We start from the raw sequence: 15,647 nt of genomic DNA on the forward strand, positions 1-15,647 counted from the left end.
ATTCCTCTGAGAACACTAAAGCTCAAAAACCAATGTAAGCACCTTTTCCATATTTGATTGTGGTCTCCATAATGTAACATCTGTGACATGTTATATTACAGTTATGAAATGATCTGCAATAAAATTTCAATTAGATAATTCTGCATAACAGTTAAAGTCAGGAACAAAATTGAACTCTCTAGTTTATATTTAGAGATAATGTCTACAAAAAGTTATATATCCATTGATAAAAATGATCAGGTTGTTTTTATAAAATATATATGGGTCAAATACAGAAAATCACAATTGGGTGCAATTTATGTATGTTTATTTATTTATATTTTTATTATTTATTTATTAGATTTATTTGCTGCCATCTTGCCTTGAAGCAACTCTGGGTGGCTTACAAAATTAAAGACTATAAAACTGTAAAACATAAATATTTCTAAAAACAATAAAATAGAATTACAATCAAAAGCAAAATTACAGTTAAAATATGGGGAAGGAGAGAGTAGGATGGAGGATTCATGTTTGGGGCAATGTTAAATTTATTTACGTAGCAATTACATTTTTGGTATGTGATATTAGAACAATTTCAAATTGCACAATTATTTCTTAATTTAAAAACCTGGCAAAATGAAATATTTCATCAGAAAAAAATCTGTTCAATAGGTAATGTTACAATGTTCATTCCAGTATCTAATAAACCGTTCATTTGTTTATCTAGAAAGTAAGCTAATTTCACCTCTGGACATCCATTTCCTTCAAGATACTTTCAACCATCTGGTAAAAGTTTAACATATATGCACTCACATATAAATAAACAAAAGAGACAAAAATGAGTTTGTTAGTGTTAGTCAACAACTAAGATAACATGTTGAGTGTCTAGAAATTACAGTTCATAGTTATTATATATCCGAACCTTTATTTTCTTTTTTGTCTAATAATATTCAGTTAAAAAAGAAATGGGGATAAAATTATTTATGATAAAAAATAAACAAAATGTCACCTATTAGAATAACAGACAAATTTGACAATATTTGCAGACTGTTTTGAAATGCTAGTATTTTCTCTTCTTTTAGCATCAAAATAACTCATACCAAACACTACCTCTATTGAAGCAAATAATTACTTCATTTTGTTTATGTATATATGCAAACACCAATATAATAATTCTAGATTCCTTAAAAATAGAAGTTCTAAAATAAAATTTAGATATTCAACATCCATAGAATTAAAGATGTATGGAACTGCAGAAGTATCACTAAAAATGAGAAAGGGTTTTTTATCCACAGAACAAAATTGAGTAACAAGGCTGAAACCAACCAATTAAAAGACGATACAATTTTGAATTTTGCCAATACAAAAACCAAAGTGCAAATCATACATGGCATATTTGGATTTCCTTTTTTTCAGAAATGTGTTAATCACAGCCCTTAAAAATGTTATGATTACATCGAAAAACAAAAGAACAACGCACAGGGTAGGGAAAGCAATTACTCTTACCTTCAACTGACATTTCAAAAATATTAAATATATGCAATCTATTTTGCAGAAAATACAACCAAATGGCAAAAAGCACCAAAAAAGAAATTAAAAAATGCAGAAAGTTGATTCCAAATGGTGTTTGGCTGATTCTTAATTAAATTTTTCATAGTTACCTTAAGAAGAATCTCAGGAAATGTTTATGAGTTAAGGAAATTCTGATAGATTTATCCTGCTTATTTGGCAAAAGACTATTATACTCACTACTTACTAGTAAAAAGTAGAGCAGCTTTTCTATATGTTGTCTTCTTGCCTCTAGAAGAATATGGGCAATGCTCCTAGATATTAGGTAGAGACCCCTCCTTTTTTCCCCTCAGGAATCCTGTAATCCACACAAGCCATCCAGCATCTGTTTGTAGTATACCTGGGCTGGCTTGCTCTTATTATGGCCCACAATTTAATTTGCTGCATATGGTAATGTGTTTTATTGATGATGCTTTGTATGTGTGTGCATATGTGTGCGTGTGTACATACACATTATGCATAAATGCATACATACATGCATATATATATATATATATATATATATATATATATATATATGTATGATGTGTGTGTATATTATTTTAAAGTACTTTGCAGAGTGAATTTGAATTGATTTGATGTAATTTTAATCAAGAGAGACTTCTATTAACTAAGGAAAATGTTACCAGATGCATTTCAGATACAAATAATTTCAAATAATTGAAAAATATTTGCTAATACTTTCAGCCCTGATTTCTTTTAATATGGACTAAGGCTGTCTTCTGCCTAAGAAGAAAATTACTGTGCAAAATGAACAAAATTATCAGTATTTTTCAGGCTTTTTCTTGTATTAATTTGAAAAAGAAATTATAAGTTAGTAATTGGCTACAAGGGTCGCAGTGGCTCAGTGGGTTAGGATGCTGAGCTTGTCAATCAGAAGGTCGGCACTTTGGCGGGTCGAATCCCGAGTGCTGCGTAACAGAGTGAGCGCCTGTTACTCGTCCCAGCTTCTGCCAACCTAGCAGTTCGAAAGCATGTAAAAATGCAAGTAGAAAAATAGGGACCACTACGGTGAGAAGGTAACAGCGTTCCGTGCGCCTTTGGCATCTAGTCATGCTGGCCACATGACCACGGAGACATCCTTGGACAAGCGCTGGCTCTTCGGCTTTGAAACGGTGATGAGCACCGGCCCCTAGAGTCGGAAATGACTAGCACACATGTGCAGGGGAACCTTTACCTTTACCTTTAATTGGCTACAGCAGAAAAAGTAAATTACCTGAAACACTTACTTTAAAAGTCTTTTTTCTAATATTGGCCAGCAAGATAAATTTCAGTATTTTGATGTATTATAAAATTGTTTTAACAGCACTCTTTTACATTTAAATTTAAATTTCCCATGTCTAGGAATAATTTTCATAAATACAGTCTTAATAATTTTTGTTTCGGTAAATAGAAAATGTTTAGCACCAAGTTAAAATAATATGCTATAGTTCTATTTGGAGTTAGTAGGAGACATTTGAGCACTTTTCTTAAGTACCTGGAGCAGAGGCAGCACAAGGAAACAACAACCAATTACTTAATAGCTGGCCATCAACACCTTAAGGAGAATTTTGGAAATGTTTAGATTTGGGATTCCTGGATATTGACAATGGCAGTGCTTTTCCTTATTTTTATCTTCATTCTGTAGCATGACACTATTTATTATTTTAACTTACTGTATGTTGTATGTTTCTATTTAAAGTAAACACAGAAATAAAAAACCCCACACTTGAAATTGTAACGAACTACCTGAAATGGAAAAGGCCCATGTTTCCTTGTCCCAAAGTGTAAAGAGCATATAGGGTCAAATACAAACTTCCTCTAGCTAGGGTCCTCCTCATCACTTGCTTCATTGACCACTTTCACTTACCTGGAGATGATCATTCTCTCCCAGCTCTGCAGCATTCCAATTGTAATCCTATATATGATAGGAATGTGATTCTTGTGTTAAAAATGTATCCAGGGCCAGTGTCACTGATACTTTCAAGGCAATACTAATGTCTGTTTTTTGTCATTCTCAATTGCTTCAGCTGCCCAGGCTTGTTGGTCCTTCTCTAACTACAGTTGTCACTTTATCCATCTTTTCCCTAGACTGAAGTTTAACAAGCAGCAACAGAAGAAACAGCTGTTCTGCCTGGTACCTGGCTGAGATGAGTGCACATCTTCTCCTAAGGTCTGAGCTCAAACCTCACCACTTAGCAATAGCCAGGGCCACATGATGTGAGGCTTGTATATGCATTAGCCCCAAAGAGGACTAATGAGAGCTCATATTTGTATAGTATTGGTGTATGGTAATAAATATTTAAGCCAAGTTTAAATTCTACTACTTTTAAAAAGTGTGCAAGCTTTCAAAACCAAGTTCAGTGCAAATATGGTGCAATTATTTGAAAATACAAGGAATTTCACTGTGATTGAGATTTTCCAGCGGCTAAGTGCTGATGGGTCATGGCAAGACCATTGCTGCTTACCCTTCTTTATTTTAACATTGTACCGACATCTGTCTTCCAATTATTCAAAAGTTTTCTAAAATTTCTCTGGGAGAGGATATTTTTAAACTTATATTATTGTCAGATGGCAGAAAGCCTTGGTGCTGTTTTTTCTATTTTGTGCTCTTTCTCTCCTTGCTCCCTCATAGTTGCACAATTCTCCATCGACTCTGTAGCCAACCTGGTCTAAAGAATCCACAAGAGAAGATCCCTCATGATTGAACCCAAATGTGGAGAATTAGAGACCTATGTAGTGAGGAAGGAAAATAAAAAAAAATGAGCATAATCAGAGGTGGGGGATTTAGGGCAGAATGAGCAGCTAATTATTGCAGGAAAAGAGTAGAATATAATTTTAGATGTAATTTGATAGGAGCACCTGGGCTTATTGCAAATTTTTATCAAGGAAACCATGAATTCAAAAGCTACTATCATTCATTTTTCTGCATTCAATGTACAGCAGTCCATTGTGTAGGTAGAATATCATCATTATAAATACATTTTCCCTTTTATTTACAAATCTCATCTATGCATTTATTTGCATCATTTCTGTTAAAGCTTTCTATCGTGCCTTGCAAGATACATTACTCTAATAAAGAAGCCAAAACAGAATCAAATATACTGTAGAGTGCAGTTCTATGTATGTTTCCAAAATCATCAAAAGTCATGAGACTCTGACTCAAGGAAATCAATGTAAGATTGCACTCCAGCATGATTTCAATTAAATTATTTCAGTCTATAATGCTGTGGTCTCTGAGAAAGGGTACTCACTTACAGGAGGATGCACCCAAACCTTTTAATACTACAAACATACATAGATATTGTGAACACTTTAGAGATCTTCAATCTAGTTTCACAATTGTACCCTTAGAGGATTTTTTATTTGTTCTTTTGGGAAGCACATTTTGAAATATATGATTTCAATGAAACTATTGCACTTTTTATTTACTAGTAGTAGTTCTTTGGACATTTGTTAGGTATCCATGTAACTGTAACTGGAGATACTACAATTTTAATTTGGACCTTGTGCATTTGACACATGCATTTTACCATTCATTTAAGATTTTTCATTCCAGAATAACCTTTCACTTCTGAATATCCCTTTCTAAGATATATACATTGAAAACAGATGCCTTTTATTTAATCTTCCGTCTCCATATACCATCTTTATAGTCAACATCAGACACTGCAGTTGACTTGTTTCTCTTGTTCAAGGAAAGCCTTGTGATACGGTTACAGTTCAGCTGAAATTATTCTTATTAACTAATCCTACAACAATTTTCAGGACATCTTATTGGAAGCCATGGGTTTTGCTCCCAAGCTATTGTAAGTTCCTCATGCATTCATTTTATTTGAATCTTGTGCATCTTTAATTCAGAGATGTATAAATCTTTAAATATATAACACATTCAGAAATTCTGTTCAAGCTACTTCATTTATGGCAAATCTTATTGAATGTACACACACACACAGAGAGAGAGAGAGAGAGAGAGAGAGAGAGAGAGACAGAGACAGAGACAGAGACAGAGACAGAGACAGAGAGAGAGAGCTTTTTGGAATATCTGAAATAGTAGCAGCTGTATGTATTTTAATGCACAGCACCAAGACTACCAAGATGGTAGTCAGAAATCAGATATTTATAGTTAAAATACTCCTTCAAAAATTCAAAAATTGCAACAGTAGTTGAGAGCAAACTTGATCAATTGAGAATTCTAAAGATACAAATAATAGTCTTGGTTGTACATATCAGTTCTTTTGCTTGTATAAATTAGTGGAGGAAAGGAATAATTTCATTTTGCTTATTGCCAATATACCAACATTTCTTGGCTCTACCATATCACTATTTTACTTCTCAATAATAGTACTACAGTATTAATGTATTGTAATACACATTACAGTAATTATAATCATGAACAATACTTTTAAGTTCTGACTGGATTATCCCACAGTATGCCTGTGTGAATGGATAGATATAGATAGATGATTGATATAGATAGATAGATAGATAGATAGATAGATAGATAGATAGATAGATAGATAGACAGACATAAATTGGTAGATGATAGATAGATAGATAGATAGATAGATAGATAGATAGATAGATAGATAGATAGATAGATAGAAAGAAAGAAAGAAAGAAATTCTATGGATGCTGCCTTCTTAGATAAAGTTTCATGCAGAATTTCTCCTTCACATTATTATTTGTACAATTATACTTATTATTGCCAACTTACAGAGAAATGATATTGACATAAATATGGTTGCATGGATACATGGGGGATAAATACACTCATATGATCAATAGAATCTGGTTGTCACAAGACCCAGAAGAGCTACAAGAGCTACACAAAACAGGAAAACCATTTGGCTAAAAAATAAACATGAAAAAGAGCCAGGTTATGTTTAATAAATTCACCAAAGAAAGTAAAAACAATTATATCTGGAGAAGAAATAGACATAGTATATCACTACATATATCTTGGCCAACGGATCTCAATAGAAGGTGATACAATAAAGGAAATTTAACAGCATGCTGAATGTGGTTGTCAGGCATTCAGCAACCTAAGCGTAATTTTCAAGAACAACCTCCTCCTATGCCTGAAGAGAAAACCTTTTGATCTCTGTGTGCTACCTTCTCTAATATATGCCGGTGAAACATGGACTCTAAGCTCACAATCAATACAAAAGCTACAAGTGGTGCAAAGAGCGATGGAAAGATGTATGCTAGGCATTACAAGACAAGATTGAAAGACCTGCACATGGATTAGAGAACAATATATACAATATCATCTAGAGAGTAAAAGAATTGATATGGAATTGGGCTGGTCATATAGCAAGAAGAAATGATGGCAGGTGGACCAAGGAAGTCATAGAATGGATACCACTTGATAAAAAGCATCCATGAAAGAGACCTAAAACAAGATGGATCGACAACATTAGCAAGTATTTCAGACCCAACTGGCAAAAGAAAGCTCAGGACTGTATTGGTTGGAAACATGTGGAAGAAGCCTTCATCCTACAGTGGACAGACAATGGCTAAAATGATGATGATGATGATGATAGTAGTGGTAAAATATACCTTCATGGGAAATGATGTTGCTCTACTTGTCTGATGCCACTAAACAATCTTTGATTCTTCTCTACCAATGTGATAAAAACAAACTGGAAAAAAACATTTGCATGCACTTCATTAATTGCTACAGTGAACAAGGTCAGAAAGCAAATTTTATAAAAAATGGCAGTTCTGATCTGAGACTTGATTTTATGAAGAAAACTGTGTGTGTTCCATTGCAGGGCATAGATTCTATTTTTAGTAAAACAAAAATAAAAAAAAGATCTTAAATATTATGTTTTAAAGAAAGGGTATAGAAATGTTGACTTTTTCCTCCATTACTGTATATATGCAAAGTACTCAACTCTATAAATTACATGGTGACATCAAGTGCTGTAATAAACTCCATTAAAAGCAGCTAATAATAATAATAATAATTTTATTTATTTATTTAGTTATTTATTTATTTATTTATTTATTTATTTATTTATTTTATTATATTTATATACCGCCCTATCCCAAAGGACTCAGGGCGGTTTACAGGGTGATTAAAACCAAAAATACAAAAGTTAAAAACAAATAAAAAATTATATCAATCCCTGAACAAATAAAAACCCCGGTCAAAATTAAAATTAAAATTAAAATTCTCAGCCTGGGCCAGAGAGCTCGAAGAGCCAGGTCTTCAGGTACCGGCGGAATGAACAGAGGTCGGGGGCAGTCCTAAGCTCCACTGGCAGCTGGTTCCAAAGGGCAGGCGCACCCACTGAGAAGGCCCTCCCCCTGGGTGTTATCCGCTGGCAATCTTTTACCGGCGGCACCCTGAGAAGACCCTCCCTGTGGGACCACACTGGACGAAGGGAGCTTGATGCCGGCAGCAGGTGTTCCCTCAGATATCCCGGACCCTCACCATTTAGGGCTTTATAGGTCATCACCAGCACCTTGAATCTCACCCGGAGGGCAACCGGGAGCCAATGCAGCTCGCGGAGTAGAGGTGTTACATGGGAGTATCGGGAAACCCCCATCACAACTCGTGCGGTCGCATTCTGCACCAGATGAAGCCTCCGAGTGGTCCTCAAGGGCAGCCCCATGTAGAGAGCGTTGCAGTAGTCTAAACGGGAGGTCACAAGCACATGAGTGACTGTGCGTAGGGCATCTCGGTCCAGATAGGGTCGCAACTGGCGCACCAGGCGAACCTGGGCAAAAGCCCCCCTGGTCATGGCTCCTATATGATCTTCAAAGTTGAGCTGGGAGTCAAGGAGGATGCCCAAGTTGTGAGCCCTATCAATGGGGGGTAACACCTCACTCCCCATCGTTAAAGGTGGAATGGTCTGATTAACCCGAGATGCCGATATGCACAGCCACTCAGTCTTGTCAGGATTGAGACGAAGCCTGTTTCTCCCCATCCAGACCTGGACCGCCTCCAGGCAACAGGACATCACGGTGAGGGCATCGCTGGGTTGGTTCAGGGTGGAAAGAAAAAGTTGGGTATCATCAGCGTGATGATACCCCACCCCGAAACCACGAATGATCTCACCCAGCGGCTTCATATAGATGTTGAACAGGAGGGGCGAGAGAACTGACCCCTGAGGAACTCCACAAACAAGAGGCCTCGGGGTAGATCTCTGCCCTCCCGTCAACACCGACTGCAAGCGGCCCAGGAGATAGGAGGAGAACCACCGTAAAACGGTGCCTCCCACTCCCAACCCCCTGAGACGCCGCAGTAGGATACCATGGTCGATGGTATCAAAAGCCGCTGAGAGATCTAATAGGACCAGGACAGAGGAACAACCCCTGTCCCGAGCCCGCCAGAGATCATTCACCAGTGCGACCAATGCCGTCTCCGTGCTGTATCCGGGCCTGAAACCCGATTGGTACGGGTCCAGATAATCAGTTTCCTCCAGGAACAGAGGAAGCTGATGCACCACCACACTCTCAACAACCTTTAATAATAATAATAATAATAATAATAATAATAATAATAATAATAATAATAATAATGATGATGATGATGATGATGATGATGATGATGATGATGATGATGATGGAAGGGACCTTGGAGGTCATCTACTCCAAGCCCCTGCTCAGGCAGGAAACCCTATACCATTTCAGACAAATGGCTGTCCAAGCATTCACAGCTTCTGGAGGCAGGTTGTTTCACTGATTAATTGTTCTAACTGTCAGGAAATTTCTCCTTAGTTCAAGGTTGCTTCTCTCTTTGGTTAGTTTCCATCCATTGCTTCTCGTCTTGCCTTCAGGTACTTTGGAGAATAGCTTGACTCGCTCTTCTATGTGGCAGCCCCTGAGATATTGGAACACTGCTATGTCACCCCTCATCCTTCTCTTCATTGGACTGTTGTTGTTGTTAGTTGCGAAGTCGTGTCCGACCCATCGCGACTCTATGGACAATGTTCCTCCAGGCCTTCCTGTCCTCTACCATCTTCTGGAGTCCATTTAAGCTCACGCCTACTGCTTCAGTGACTCCATCCAGCCACCTCATTCTCTGTCGTCCCTTTCTTCTATTGCCCTCAATCTTTCCCAGCATTCATTGGACTAGATATAACCAATTCCAGCAACCGTTCTTTATATGTTTTAGCCTCCAGTCCCCTAATCATCTTTGTTGCTCTTTTCTGTACTCTTTCTAGGGTCTCAACATCTTTTTTACATCATGGTGACCAAACCTGGATGCAGTATTCCAAGTGTGACCTTACCAAGGCATTGTAAAGTGGTATTAATACTTCAAGTGATCTTGATTCTATCCCACTGTTAATGCAGCCTAGCACTGTGTTGGTTTTTTTGGCAGCTGCAGCAAACTGATGGCTCATACTCTATTTAAGTGATCATCCACTAGGACTCCGAGATCCCTCTCACAGTTGCTACTATTGAGCAAGGTACCACCTATACTATACCTGTGCATTTAGTTTTTCTTGCCTAAGTGTAGAACCTTATTTTTTTCACCATTGAATTTCATTTTGTTAGATAATGCTCAATGTTCAAGTCTGTCAAGATCCTTCTGTATCTTAAGCCTATTTTCTGGAGTGTTGGCTATTCCTGCCAGCTTGGTGTTGTCTGCAAATTTGAAGAGTTCTCCATCTATCCCCTCATCCAAATCATTGATGAAGATGTTGAAGAGCACTGGGCCAAGGACAGAGCCCTGGGGCACCCCACTACACACTTCCTTCCATGTAGATGCAGTTCCATTGAGGACCACATGCTGAGTACAGCCTGTCAGCCAGTTACGAACCCATCTGGTGGTGATTCTGTCTAACCCACATTTTTCTATCTTATCAAGTAGTAGGTTGTGGTCTACTTTATCAAATGCCTTACTGAAGTCCAAATAAATTATATCCACAGCATTCCTCTGATCTACTAATTTTGTCACCTGGTCAAAAAATGCAATAAGATTTGTCTGGTATGATCTGTTTTTGATAAACCCACGTTGGCTTTGGGTAATGACTTTGTTTGCTTCTAGGTGTTCGCTGATTCATTGCTTGATTATTTTTTCCAGAATCTTCCCAGGTATTGAGGTCAGGCTGATAGGTCTGTAGTTTCCTGGATCAATTTTTATCCCTTTTTTGAAGATGGGAACTACGTCAGCTCTTTTCCAGTCCTCTGGTAGTTCCCCAGTGCTCCAGGATCTTTGAAAAATATAGTTCAGTGGTTCTGAGATCACAACTGCCAGTTCCTTGAGAACCTTGGGGTGTAATCCATCTGGTCCTGGTGATTTGAACTCGTCTAGGGTGGGCAGATGCTCCCTTACCATTTTCTTGCCTATCTTAACTTGTGCTTCTAATCTGTTTTTTAAGGTACTGTTTTTTGAAAGGTTGGACTGTATTTTCTCTTTGTGTAAAGATGGATGCAAAAAACAAGTTAAATAGTTCTGCTTTCTCCCTGTTGCTTGTAACCTTAGTGATGCTTGATAATTTCAGTGCTGCAAACTGCAATTGTCTTAAATAACATTGAAGTTAATTTTAGTATGCATTTGAGAGTGCATTCTTTCTCACCTTTTTATCATGTTTAGAAGGCTGGAAAATGCTAATTACATTACATTCATGTGATGCTAAGAGAAGCACAAAAGAGGTTAGATACTTTAGCAAGAGAGAAACCCACAAAATATTTATAGGAAAAAAATACTGTGTCCTGTGCAACTGTTTTATCCTGAGGTGCTGGGCTGCTGCATTACCAGCTGTTTCATAGCTGCCATTTTTATTATTATAGTTGGTCACAGAATAAGCCAGATGTTTGGGCTGTATTTGGGATTGTTAACCACTGATCAAGTCCTTCTCAAGGACCTGGGATAGGCAGATGTTGTTGGTTAACAACAACAAAGGGATAGAATCAAGATCATGTGAAGGCACTTTACAATGCCTTGGTAAGGCCACACTTGGAATACTGCATCCAGTTTTGGTCACCATGATGTAAAAAAGATGTTGAGACTCTAGAAAGAGTACAGAGAACAAATACTTTGGCCACCTAATGAGAATTTAGATTTTAGATTTAGATTTTATTAGATTTATATACCGCCCTTTCCCGAAGGACTCAGGGCGGTTTACAGGGCATTTTAAAATCATATCAATATAAAATACAAAGTTAAAAGAGAATTAAAAGATTAAATTATCCCTGAAAATAAAACCGCAGTTAAAATTCTCAGCCTGGGTCAGAGAGCTCAAAGAGCCAAGTCTTCAGGTCCCGGTGTAATGAGCGTAGGTCAGGGGCAGTCCTGAGCTCCACGGGCAGCTGGTTCCAGATGGTAGGCGCACCCACAGAAAAGGCCCTCTCCCTGGGTGTTATCCGCCGGCATTTTTTTACCGGCGGCACCCTGAGAAGACCCTCCCTTTGCGAGCGCACTGGACGAAGGGAACTTGATGCTGGCAGCAGGTGTTCCCTCAAATATCCCGGACCCAAGCCATTTAGGGCTTTATAGGTCATCACCAGCACTTTGAATCTCACCCGGAGGGCAACCAGAAGCCAATGCAGCTGACGGAGTAGAGGTGTTACATGGGAGTATCGGGAAACCCCCATCACAACTCGCGCGGCCGCATTCTGCACCATTTAAACAAAAAACAACAACTATTTGTATATTTTCAATCTGCCTTTTTTTCCTTCCCAAATATTCTCTAATTTAGGATGGTTGCTCTATGTTACTGAATGGGATACCAGATGGGATCAAAAGTTTATTGTTAAAAAAAGGACAGAAACAATTTCACCTTACTTTTTAGAATGGGAAAACACAGCCTTAATTATTACTTTGTAAAGTAAAAAATGATTTCATGGGGATATCAAGGTGTATCACATCTTGCTATTTTATCTTTTTAAAATATAAATATTCTACTACTCAACTGTTTCTTCTTCCTGTCACCTAAAAAGTAAATCTATCCATCTGAAGAAGGAGACACTTGGTCTTCATTAGAAACTTGGCATTCAAAGTCATCTAATGACTGACGTTGGCCTGGGACTAACATTTTATTGCAATTAGTTATGTCTGCATAACATATAATTGGAAGGAAGAACAACCTGGATAAATTCTGTTGAAATATCTTGTAATGGAAGATCCAAAAGATAATTAAAATATTTTGGCCATGTACATTGTGAATGCACAAAAAATATTTAGTTTGCATTTGAATATGAATTTATTTAATTTCACATTTTTGGACCAATACATGCAAATAAAAACTTATTTATCAATAAGTACAAATAAAGGGAAGACTGTTTTATAAAACTTTGTATTATACAAAATTGCAAAGAGATATCAAGAAATCAATCCCACCATCAAAAGCATTTCAAAATGAAGGGCTGAATTATACAAGTGATTTATGAACCTCACAAACATATTGCACATATTTAATTTTCCATGTCCTGGTGAAAGAAATAGAAAATATCTTACATGTAAGTGAAGAAGAAAATAATACATATTATTCAAATACCTCTAATGCCGTGTGAGCTTCTAAACCAGCAGGGCCAATCCAAACTGTGCTTGCATCTAGGCTCGTCAAACAAATTGTAAATGTATCTATATCATGTTCTCCAAACACTTGTTAAACTACTGGCAGACACAAGTTTTATATATTTTCAACTACATTGGTAATTGCAGCTGGAAACAACTCAAGATCTGCATACCCAGTACTCATTCATGCCCTTGAATAGCTGTTCAGTCTGATAAATAATCAGATTTGTGATATCTATTTCGGATGTGTCTCAGTAGAGAATGCTTTATTAAAGATCACTGTAGTAATTGTAAGGCTTATTTGGAAGTCATATGAAAACATGATATATTTTATTTATTTTTATCAACTAATATTCATTTATTTCATTTATTTCTAATACTGGTCCTTTCATTTATTTTGCAGTTCGTGTCACATGTCAACATTTATTGGTGAATGGGGGAAATCTCCTGGATTGGCTTCAACTAGACTAACCAATCTTTTCCATTGTTAACTATGGGGGGGAGGTGTTAACCCCCGTTGATAGGGCCTGCAACTCCTGGATTCACGGCTCAGTTTGGAAGATCATATAGGAGCCGTGGCCAGGGGGGCTTTTGCCCAGGTTCACCTGGTGCGCCAGTTACAGCCCTATCTGGACCGAGATGCCCTACGCACAGTCACCCATGCGCTCGTGACCTCCCGGCTAGACTACTGCAATGCTTTCTACATGGGGCTGCCCCTGAGGACCACTCAGAGGCTTCAGCTGGTGCAGAATGCAGCTGCACAAGTTGTGATGGGAGTCTCCCGATACTCCCATGTAACACCTCTTCTCCGCAAGCTTCATTGGCTTCCAGTTGCCCTCCGGGTGAGATTCAAGGTGCTGGTGATGACCTATAAAGCCCTAAATGGCATGGGCCCGGATTATCTGAGGAAGCACCTGCTGCCAGCGTCAATTTCCCATCGTCCTGTGCGCTCCCACAGGGAGGGCCTCCTCAGGGTACCACCAGTCAAGGATTTTCCGACGGGCGATCCCCAGGGGGAGGGCGTTCTCTGTGGGCACACCTGCTCTATGGAATCAACTGCCAATGGAACTCTGGACTGCCTCCGACCTTCGTTCATTTCGCCGGGACCTAAAAACCTGGCTCTTTGAGCTATCTGGTCTGGACTGAGGGGTTTTAATGTTTTTAAATTGTGATTTTAATTTTTTGGGGCTAGACTTAATTTAATTTTATTTTAATTTTATATTGTATTGCTTTTAAATTTTGCCTTGTAAACCGCCCTGAGTCCTTCGGGAGTAGGGCGGTATATAAACCGAATAAATAAATAAATAAATAAATAAATAAATAAATAAATAAACTAGACTTGACAATTTAGATGCTCAGGTAGGAAAAGTGGACATTGCTAAGGATTTTGATTTATTTTGTCTACTTTCCCATTTTTAGTGGAATCATCTTAAATTCCAGATCACCTTTCTTTCAAATAAATGCATTATTTTCTGTTTAACTGTTTGCCAACACAATTCTATATATACATCCAATAGGATAGAAGTCCCATTAAATTTAACAAAATTTACTTTCACACAGGTTAGTATAGAATTATAATGGTATGCTGCAAGCTACTCTCTTTTCCTTGAAAGTAAGCAATAATAAATTCAGTGCGAATTACTTCTGAAAAGATATCTATAGAAAATAATAGTTTAGTCATAATTAAAAACTGTGTCTATGTTGAAAATTACCAATATTTATAAACCACTTAAAATGGCAAAATACAGTTATCAGTATTTCAAAATGTTCAGAAAATTATCCAGTAATATACAATTAATTATGGTAATTAGATTCTGACTGATTATCTATTAGCCCTACTGGCAGATGTTTCTTTTTCTTATAATAAATGATATATGTTATCAAATAATCAGTTTACAGGACTTTTTTAAATGAAAAAGTCATAATATTCAAAATCAAAACAGGAATCATATAGTTTGATATATAATTTCACTAAAATACTCTTATTTTAATAATAGATTAATTTTCACAAACCATCTAACTCCCTGATTCTGAATATTTTACATAAAATAGAAAATTAAATCAATGTGAATTTTCAGGTTTGCCAAATAAATATAGCTTTTCTATCAAAATTCAAATATTGTCCTGATTAAGAACTGTATGTTCCATGTTTATAAAAGTTTTCTGGTTAATTTTTGTTGATTTCTAGCACTATATATTTATGTCTTTTTAATCTATTCAAAATGAATGAATTTTAGTTTTTTTTATAAGATTTTTGTTATATATATATATATATATATATATATATATATATATATATATATATATATATATATATATATATATAAACAGTATAACTTGAGGTAAAAAGACATGCAATTTCTAATTTTAGCATCCTTTTATTTGAGCTCAGTTAAAAAATAAAGAATAACAGCGAATACAAGCATTTATTTTATTAGTCATAAATATCTCAGAGCTGTCACATACCTTTGTGTTGTGTTGGGTATTAGATGGTTTGAATGCTCTGTTTCTCCTTTTTCTTCTTGCACGTTGGCAGCTAAGCATTAAGCTGTGATTTAAAAATGATTGGGGCCCTGTTTATAGTGTCAGTGAGGGAGGATAAGGTTTGGGTGCCACACCTCATACATTATTTTACCCACTTCTT

At 36.8% G+C, this 15,647-nt stretch overlaps 1 protein-coding gene across 1 annotated transcript in view; it reads left to right on the forward strand.

Annotated features, from left to right (window-relative positions):
• Positions 1 to 15,647, forward strand: part of PIGU (phosphatidylinositol glycan anchor biosynthesis class U) — a gene marked incomplete at its 5' end in the record, with an annotated part of 662,778 nt that overhangs the window by 213,102 nt on the left and 434,029 nt on the right. The gene's annotated exons all lie outside the window — the stretch shown is intronic.

This window comes from Vipera ursinii (assembly GCF_947247035.1).
Source record: "Vipera ursinii genome assembly, chromosome: 3".
In the NCBI taxonomy this organism is placed as follows: Eukaryota; Metazoa; Chordata; class Lepidosauria; order Squamata; family Viperidae; genus Vipera; species Vipera ursinii.